Consider the following 8,436-nt stretch of genomic DNA (forward strand, 5'->3'; position numbering starts at 1 on the left):
TTACACCTACAGTGACAGTTTCCAAGACGTGCCATCCCCGAGTGAGTCATGTTTGGCTCCTTCACTCATCAGTCCGGCCTTGGTAACACATCCCTGGGGATTACCCGATTCTTATCTGTGGCCATGATGGCGAAGGGAGCGGGAAACCTTGCTGCCAGCTCGGCATCTCCTCCCTCTCCTCATGGTTTGGGAATTTTCCTGCCCCCGTGAGAAGCGTGGCAGTCAGACTTTCACTGATTTGCTTGCTTTTAAGCTGTTTCATGGAAAAACTTGCTTTTTCCTGTCTGCTAGGGGAGGGCTGATCCTGGCTTTCAGCTCTGGGTGGGATCAGAAGTGGGACAGGGGTGTTTCATCCAGCACAGCCCAGCAGAGTGCAGTTACCTGCCAGCTTCACACCCCAAGCGGCTGCCAGGAAAGTCGGGCTCTCATGCCTGGCTTTGATTTGCTGCAAAATAGTGTTTCATCTGAAAAAATGACAGGGAAAGCAGCCAAAGAGCAAAGCATTTGAGGACATGCTTTGAGCCAGCCCCGTGCCACTGGGAGACGGAGGAGGAATTCCGGACAAGCAGTTTTCTCCTACGGTAAAGGCCGCAGGGAATCAGAGGGTGCAAAGTTAAATTAAAGCCTGAAGTTTTTCCCATATTAAGGTATTATTAGATTAAGTATTACTAGAAAGTGCTGAGTTTCTTTAAGCCCAGCTTGGGCTGTTTCAGGAAGGTGTTTGGCCGTCCCTGTAAAACACAAGACACCATATGCTGCAGAAAAGCTCTCTGCAGAAAATTGTGGCAGTGAAGTAAAGGAAAAAGACACTAATTGGAGGAAATTACTCAAATTTCTGCCTTGGATCAGCTGGTACCAACCCCTGAGTTTCTGGAAAACAGCAGAGCCAAGGGCTCGGAGTGCTGGAGGAGTTACTGGCTTGTTTCCTGAGGATTAGCCACGTTGGTAGGGTTGCAAGGGAATCAAAGCTCGTTCAGCAGCTTGGGTAAGGACTGGGATGGTGTGGGAACACTGAGTTTAAAAAGTGTGGGGAGAAAGCTGCAAAGTCAAGGGAAGAAGGATGGAAAAGCCCCATCCCAATGCCAGCCTCCCACTTTAGGGTCGATCACATCCCTGTGGGGGATGCATGGAGAAGTGGCCCCCTGCTCCATCCCAAGCTCCCCACAGCACATCTCTGATTCCCACTCCAATGGGAACGAGCTCCACACGTGCTTGAGCCTCACTCCTCTCACATTTTTCAAGATATTAGCGGGGCTGGGTCTTGGGAGGAAGGTCTCCTTATCCACCTTGCCTCGCTCATAAAATCATTCCAGAAAAATCACAGCATGGCTGGGCTGTAGCTACCCAAGGGTTGGGTTTTTCTCAGTCCCCCTGAGTTGGCATCACCAGTTTTGTTTGCTGGCTCTGGGTGTACAACCCCCCTCCATGGGTGTCCTCTGAGTTGGCTCCCACAGGGAGAGTACGGATAAAATCCTGTCTTGCAGGTGCTTTCACAATTCCCAGAGGATGGTTGAGGTTTATCCTGAGGTGGGGTGAGGAGTACTGGAGTACCAAGGTAGGGTCGGTGGGGTTTTGGGAATTGAGCTCATCTGAAGCACATTTCTGCCGAATTTGTAGAATTTTTGTGGAAAATGTAATGGTGTTTTTCCCTGGATGGCCTGGCTGTGATGTGGAGAGGTAGGGGATGAGCTGTCCCCTAGGCGTTCCCCTGGAATCCTGCTCCATGATGCCATCCCTACTGTGCAGGAACCAGAGCAGACAATGGTGATCTCAGGGGGATTAAACTTGTTGGGGCTGTTGACAAAAGTCTCTTTTTTCCCCCCAGAGCAGGGACAGCAGCCGTAACGTCAACAAGGGACCTCTTCCAAATCTCACGCAGGGATTCATGGCCACAAATCATCCCCTTGTCTTAACCAGCCCAGAGGGAAGCCCAGCCACGAAGGGTCTCTAAAAACACTTGGCTCTCCACTGATGGGTGATTTCCTTGCATCCCTCATTGCCTGAGCTGGTGCTGCTCTTGTTGCCCCCCCCACCGGTGAGCAGAGAGATCCCTGAAATCCAGAAAGTCCCCTTCCTGCCCCTTGGCTCCGGAGATTTCCCTGCTCATCCATGTGTTCCATACACACAGGGCTCAAAGCATTTCATAGGGGCTCAAAAGGCATGGAGTTAAAATGATTTTTCCCCCAATTTGTGGGGTTGGCAAGGGAACTGTTTTCAGCAGAGAACAGGCTCCTTTTGCCCTGGTCCCCATCCCTCTCCTTGTCCCCTCTGGGAGTTGCTGTTGATCTGTGTGGACTTGGCCTCAAAGTATTTCTTTCTTTTTTTCTTTTTCTTTAAAATTTTTTTCCTATTTTATCTTCCTCCTTTTTCCTGTTGTCTTCTTCTTTTTTTCCTCTCTTTTTTCTTTTTTTTCCTTTTTCTTTTTCATTTTTCCTTTTCCCTTTTTCCCTTTCCCCTTCTCCCTTTCCCTTTTCTTTCTCTTTTTCCTTCTCCCTTTCCCTTTCCCTTTTCTCTTGCATTTCCTTTTTTCCTTTCTCTTTTCCCTTTTATTTATTTTTATATCCATATACATTTCCCCTTTCCCCTTTTTTTATGTTTCCTCTTTCCTTTTCCCCTTTCCCTTTATATGCCTTATTTAAATACATATACATTTCCTTTTTTTCCTTTTCTCTCTCTTTTTTTCCTTCCTTTTTTTTCCTCTCCAATCTTCCACTTTCTCATGCTGCTTTCCCTCTCTGTCCCTTCCCTCCCGGGCCGGGCTGGCGACACCCCAGCCATGAGCTCATGCAGCTCCCGGCTGGATCCCGGATCTGCGTGGGAGGCAGGGAGACGCTGCTCAGCCCAGAGCTGGCCACATTTGGGATCTGTGGGGGCTGATCCCGGCATCCAAGTGCTGTTTGTGCTGGTGGCTCTGGCAAGGGATGGCAAAAGCCGGCTGCAGTCTGAGCTTGGGGTCAGTCCCAGCTCCTGGATGGAGGAGAGCAAGGGAAAAGCAAAGGGATTGTGGTGTCTCGTTTGGGATAACCATCCCAATCCATTTACAAGTGGCTTTCCAGCATATCCAGAAACTTCCAGCGATGCTCCTTGGAGTAAGTGTGTGCCTGTTTCAAAAATGCAAATATTTATCTCCTCAAACATGCCCTGCTTGAAATTCAGAGGTGCCAGTTGTGTCTGGGAGCAGAAGTTCCCACTGGGGCTCTCTGCTGAGGCCAGAGGGGGTGAAACTGCAGTGAAGGCGCCTGTTGGAACCTTCAGGGCAAATCCATGACCTGTGCAAAATATTTGTGGTTTGTGCTTCCCAGTTCTGAGCGTGCCACTCAATGGGAAGCTCATTGCCAGCCTGCAAATCCCCGGCAGGAGGGTGGAGCCAGGTGAGGGTTGGCCTCTTCTCTCAGGGAACGAGGGACAGGACAAGAGGAAATGGCCTCAAGCTGTGCCAGGGAGGGTCAGGTTGGACATCAGGAGGAATTTCTCCATGGAAAGGGTGGTCAGGCATTGGAAGGGGCTGCCCAGGGAGGTGGTGGAGTCTCCATCCCTGGAGGTGTCCAAGGAATGCCTGGACGTGGCACTCAGTGCTCTGGGCTGGTGGCAAGGTGGGGATCAAGGTTGGACTTGATGATCTTGGAGTTCTTTTCCAACCTTCATGACTTTTTCTAACCTTACTGATTCTATGATTTGCAGCCTGTCTTTCCAGCTCTTCCAAAGTCCAGCATGGGCTGCTAGCAACATTCCCAGGGCTTTACAGCTGGGAAATAGCAGCGACCCCCTGAGAGAGCCTGATATCACAAGACTTTTCAGCCTCATTTCCAGAGCGGTGGTCTGGATGTGCTTCAAACTTCTGACTGCTTTTTCCAAGCAGAGTTGTTGTTCAGGATTTTTGCTTCTTTTTTTCTAGACTCAACCTTCCCCAGCTCTCAGACCTTTCTTGTGCAATCGATGTCCCATCGTTGACAACGTCTGGGAGAAATGCAGAGATTTCCTGAGAGCGCTGCTGTGGAAATTCCTGAGATTTCTGGTGTGGATGGACATGAAGGGAAGGAGGAGGCAGCCATTTAGGAAGTGCATTTTCCACAGAAATAAATCCTTTCTGCTCACCCTCCGTACTCTGCACCTGCCAAGGGGTTTTTCAGCCTGTGGTACCCCGGAACTGAGGGAAGGCTCAAACATTCACAGCTGTGCCAACTTTTTGTAGCTACTCTGTGCCTCTGGCAGGTTGAGAGCTTGGAAATGTGGCTTGGAGCTCTCCCTGCCTGCTGGAAATGCCAAGGGAGTGAAGGCATGATGAAAACTCCTGGGGAGGTGGTGGATTTTGGCAGTGGGCTCCTCCCAAGCTGCTGCTGAGGCTGGGAAATTCATCACATCCTCCTCTGGCATGCCCTGAGGAGTTTGGTGGGATGCACAGTTGTGGGGCATGTAGCAAGGGAAGTTAGAATGGAATTAGATGATCCTTAAGGTCCCTTCCACCCCAAACCCTGCTGTGATCCTGTGAGTCAGGATGAGCTGCCCCTGCATAGGGAAACCCATCTGGGAAAAGGTTTGAGCCCACGCTGCCTCATGGGCACCCAGGGATCAGCACAGCTCCCTTGGAAAAGCATTCCCTGCCACAGGCTGTCAATGAAAATGTGCAAGTGGGATGTTCCCCTCCCCATCCTTACGTGACCACCAGCATCAGATGTTCCCGGGATGGGACACAGCTGTAGGGACAATGCACGGGGCTGACCAGAGTACAGCCTGCTCTTTTGCAAGGAGCTTGGCTCCAGACTGCAAGCAAAACTGCCTTTTTATTCCCAAAAATAAGATTAAAAAAGGGAGGCAGAGTTCCAGCTGCTGCCTCTTGCAGCGGCAGGAGAGGAGGGGTGGAAAGGACGAGCAGTTTTCAGTCTTCCCAATTCAGCGATGCTCAAATGCCTGGGGCAGAACTGGGGCTTTGAATGGACAGGGGTCGAATGGGGTTAAAAAAGCTATGGAAAAGTGGAAAAAGGCCTTCTGGGGTGTTAAGTGCAGGTGTGCAGGTGGTGGTTGCTGGTTCCCAAGGAGATGGGGAGCTGCAAGCCCTGGCTGAAAGGGTCACCATCCCTTTCCCTATGCCCACACCGCAAGGCAGCTGGGGCAGGAAAATGGGGCAGATGGGGCTTGGGTCAGACTGGGGGGGAAAATGCTAAAATTGGGAGGTAACCCTCAAGTCAGAATCATCAAATCATGGAATATCCAGAGTTGAAAGGACCCACAGGGATCATGGAGTCCAGCCCCTGGCCCTGCACAGACACCCCACCAGTCCCAGTCTGGGCATCCCTGGCAGCGCTGTCCAAACGCTCCTGGAGCTCTGGCAGCCTCGGGGCCGTGCCCATTCCCTGGGGAGCCTGGGCAGTGCCCAGCACCCTCTGGGGAAGAGCCTGATCTCCAGCCTGACCCTCCCCTGACACAGCTCCAGCTGTTCCCTGGGTCCTGTCCCTGCTACAGGGAACAGAGATCGGAGCTGCCCCTCAGGAGGAGCTGCAGCCCCCGGTGAGGTCTGACCTCAATCTCCTCATCAGGCTGTTTAATCTGGGATTAGCCCCATCCCTGCAGGCCCATGCCCTGCACAGCCATCACACCTGGCTTCCTTTCTTGCCTCCCCCTTCCAGGATGGAGCTGGCTTTACTCCCAAACGCTCCAGATCTCATGAAGCACTTCCAAACTGCTGGTATTTTTCTAGCACTTAACAAGGCTTTTGCACTTGGGTGTTAAACCCAGCTCACCTGCCCTGTCCTGCTGGGAAGGGGGGGCAAAAAGGGGCTCTTTGGGGTGCATTGGGAGGATGCTCTGACTTGGCCAACTTCAAGAAATAGTTCTCAAATGGGCAGAGAATTCTAATTCTCCTTGCTTAGTCTGTGTCATGCCCCTGTGTGATGAGCTGTGGCTGTTCTCAGACACCTGGTGGGTTTGTCCACTGTGGTTTTTCAAGGTAACATTTCCATTTTAGGTTTCCCATTGCCCATCTTGCTGCTTTTAATCCCAGATTGACACCTACAACCTGCAGGCTTTGAAGGTAGGAAGAGGGGGTGCAGCTTCCAGGTTGCTCTGGAGGTGCCCTTCTGCCTTCCTCCCATGGCTGCTTCCATCCTGGGGGAGAAATAGCATTAAATGTCATGCCCCTGACGGTCTGCAACCACCTGCATCCATTGCAGAGCTGAGCTGCTTTTTAAACCCAGGGAAAAGGGATGGAAGATGAGAAAGCACAGAGAAAAGAAGGAGAATTACATTGCAGGTGGGGATTTTGAGTGGTTGTTTTGGTAAAGGCTGCTGGATCTCCAACTTTTTGCTGTGTGTCAAACTGTCAGGTGTTTAATCCAAAATCCACCCCTGCTTAACTCCAAACACTGGGAATCCAGGGATCTGGATGTTTCACCCAGCATGCCGTGCAGGGACCCCAGCACCCAGGGCAGGATTTTGGCTTTTCCAAAATAATTTCTCATTTCTAGCAGCTTTAAAAAAACCACATGAACTGGGGCAAAATGTGATGCCATGAGATCTGTGGAGCTGTGGGGAAGGCCGGGCTCGCTGTATGTAACCCTCCTGCTGCAAAACTCCTCTTTTAAAACTTTTTACTTGGAAAACCATTCCTGCCCCCAAAATCACCAGAATCCCAGGGATAAAGGTGTGAGCAGTGAGTGAGGGTATTGAATTTGCCTTTCCAAATGGCACTGGTTTAAACTTTCAGCTGCTGGACAGTGAGTGGTAATCCTGCCGCCCCAGACTTCCCATCAGTAAATGGAAGGAGGTCCTGAGGGCTGGCGCAGGGAAGCTGCAGGGGAGCCTGGATTCCAAACACTAGAGAGGAGCAGCCACAGTGCTCCACTTTATTTCCAGAGGCCGTGTTATGGCCTCTGCAATATTCCAGTCAATCGAATGCAATGCTCATTTTTTTTCATTAACCTCCAACTCAACCTCCCCGTCTGCCGAATTAATCACTGCTGGAAAGCCAGAGGAGTATTTTAGAAATAACAAACTACTGATTCTGTCCCTAGCAACCCTTTTTTTTCTTTTTTTCAGGCCTTTCAATTCCACTTCAGTTCATTGAGCACGCTCTTGCAGAGCCCATTTGTAAGCTATAAATATAAAATATATATATTAACTCACACACACTCAAATAATTTCTGCCTTTTCTCAAGAGCAGTAGCTTATTTGGCCTTCGCCCACTACGACACTCCCATCTCAGAGATCCCCAGCAACACATTGAGGTGCTTTCATCCCAGGTTTGGAAGCTAATTTTTGGTGAGTGAGGCTGGATGTTATTCCTAGAGTGCTTCCCTGGCTGCAAGGCATGGAGCTACGAGTTTGGAAATCACAGAATTATAGAATCCCAGAATTGTTTGGGTTGGAAGGGACCCTAAAGATCATCCCATTCCACCCCCTGCCATGGGCAGGGATACCTTCCGCTATTCCAGGTTGCTCCAAGCCCCGTCCAACCTGGCCTTGGACACTTCCAGGGATCCAGGGGCAGCCCCAGCTTCTCTGGGCACCCTGTGCCAGGGCCTGCCCCCCCTCACAGGGAAGAATTTCTTCCTAATATCTAATCTAAATCTAATCTCTTTCAGTTTGAATTCATTCATGTCAATTTGAAGCCATTCCCCCTTGTCCTGTCACTCCACTGTTTACCCTTGTAAAGAGTCTCTCCTTATTTCTTGTAGGCTCCCTTCAGGCACTGGAAGGCCACAATTAGGTCACTCCAAAGCCTTCTTCAGGCTGAGCAATCCCAATTCTCCCAGCCTTTCCTCAGAGCAGAGCTGCTCCATCCCTCTGATCATCTCTGTGGCCTCCTCTGGACTGGCTCCAACAGCTCCATGTCCTTCCTGTCCTGGGGATCCCAGAGCTGGACACAGCACTCCCCATTTCATGGGTTTCCCTCAGCACAGCCTTCCCAAAAGCTTTTCCTCACAGGTGGCTCTGGGATCACCAGGCAGCACCCATCACTCTCCCACATCCCTCCCCCTTGCATCTTGCTGCATCCCAAAAGATGGGTGTCTGAACCTGCTGCCCTCCCAGCCCCGGGGAGCACAGCAAAAGGCTCATCCTCAACCCCCTGCCCGGGTTGTATCTTTGTAATATCAGGTTTTATGGAGCAGCGCGGTGAGGTCATCGCAGCCGGCCGCGCTTTTGCTTCGGCGTGGTCGCCGTGGCAACGGAGGGAGAAACAAAACACAGAGTTCAGCACAGCGAAGTTTCCTGGCTGCCGGGGCTCATTTTTCTTCATGGGCTGGCTTTGGAGGGAGGCAGCGGAGCGGCCGCTCATGGAAACTCAAACGTCTTTCCCTCTCCCCTGTCTGCTCCCCCGTCTCTCTCCGCAGCAATGGAGATAAAGGTTACACATCTGGTTCGGATCTACTCTGTTTGACAAAAAAAAAAAAAAAAAAAAAAAAAAAAAGATGCGCTCATACTGTCCCACAACACACCCCC

At 50.9% G+C, this 8,436-nt stretch overlaps 1 long non-coding RNA gene across 1 annotated transcript; it reads left to right on the forward strand.

Moving 5' to 3' along the window:
• Window positions 1-2,729: 2,729 nt before the first annotated feature.
• Window positions 2,730-4,110, forward strand: LOC108449838. The gene is made up of 2 exons (XR_001866130.1): window positions 2,730-3,089; window positions 3,896-4,110. It is a non-coding gene; the product is annotated as an uncharacterized LOC108449838 (long non-coding RNA).
• The last annotated feature ends 4,326 nt before the right edge of the window (window positions 4,111-8,436 follow it).

The sequence above is a fragment of the Corvus brachyrhynchos genome, unplaced genomic scaffold, assembly GCF_000691975.1.
Source record: "Corvus brachyrhynchos isolate BGI_N302 unplaced genomic scaffold, ASM69197v1 scaffold671, whole genome shotgun sequence".
NCBI classification, from domain to species: Eukaryota; Metazoa; Chordata; class Aves; order Passeriformes; family Corvidae; genus Corvus; species Corvus brachyrhynchos.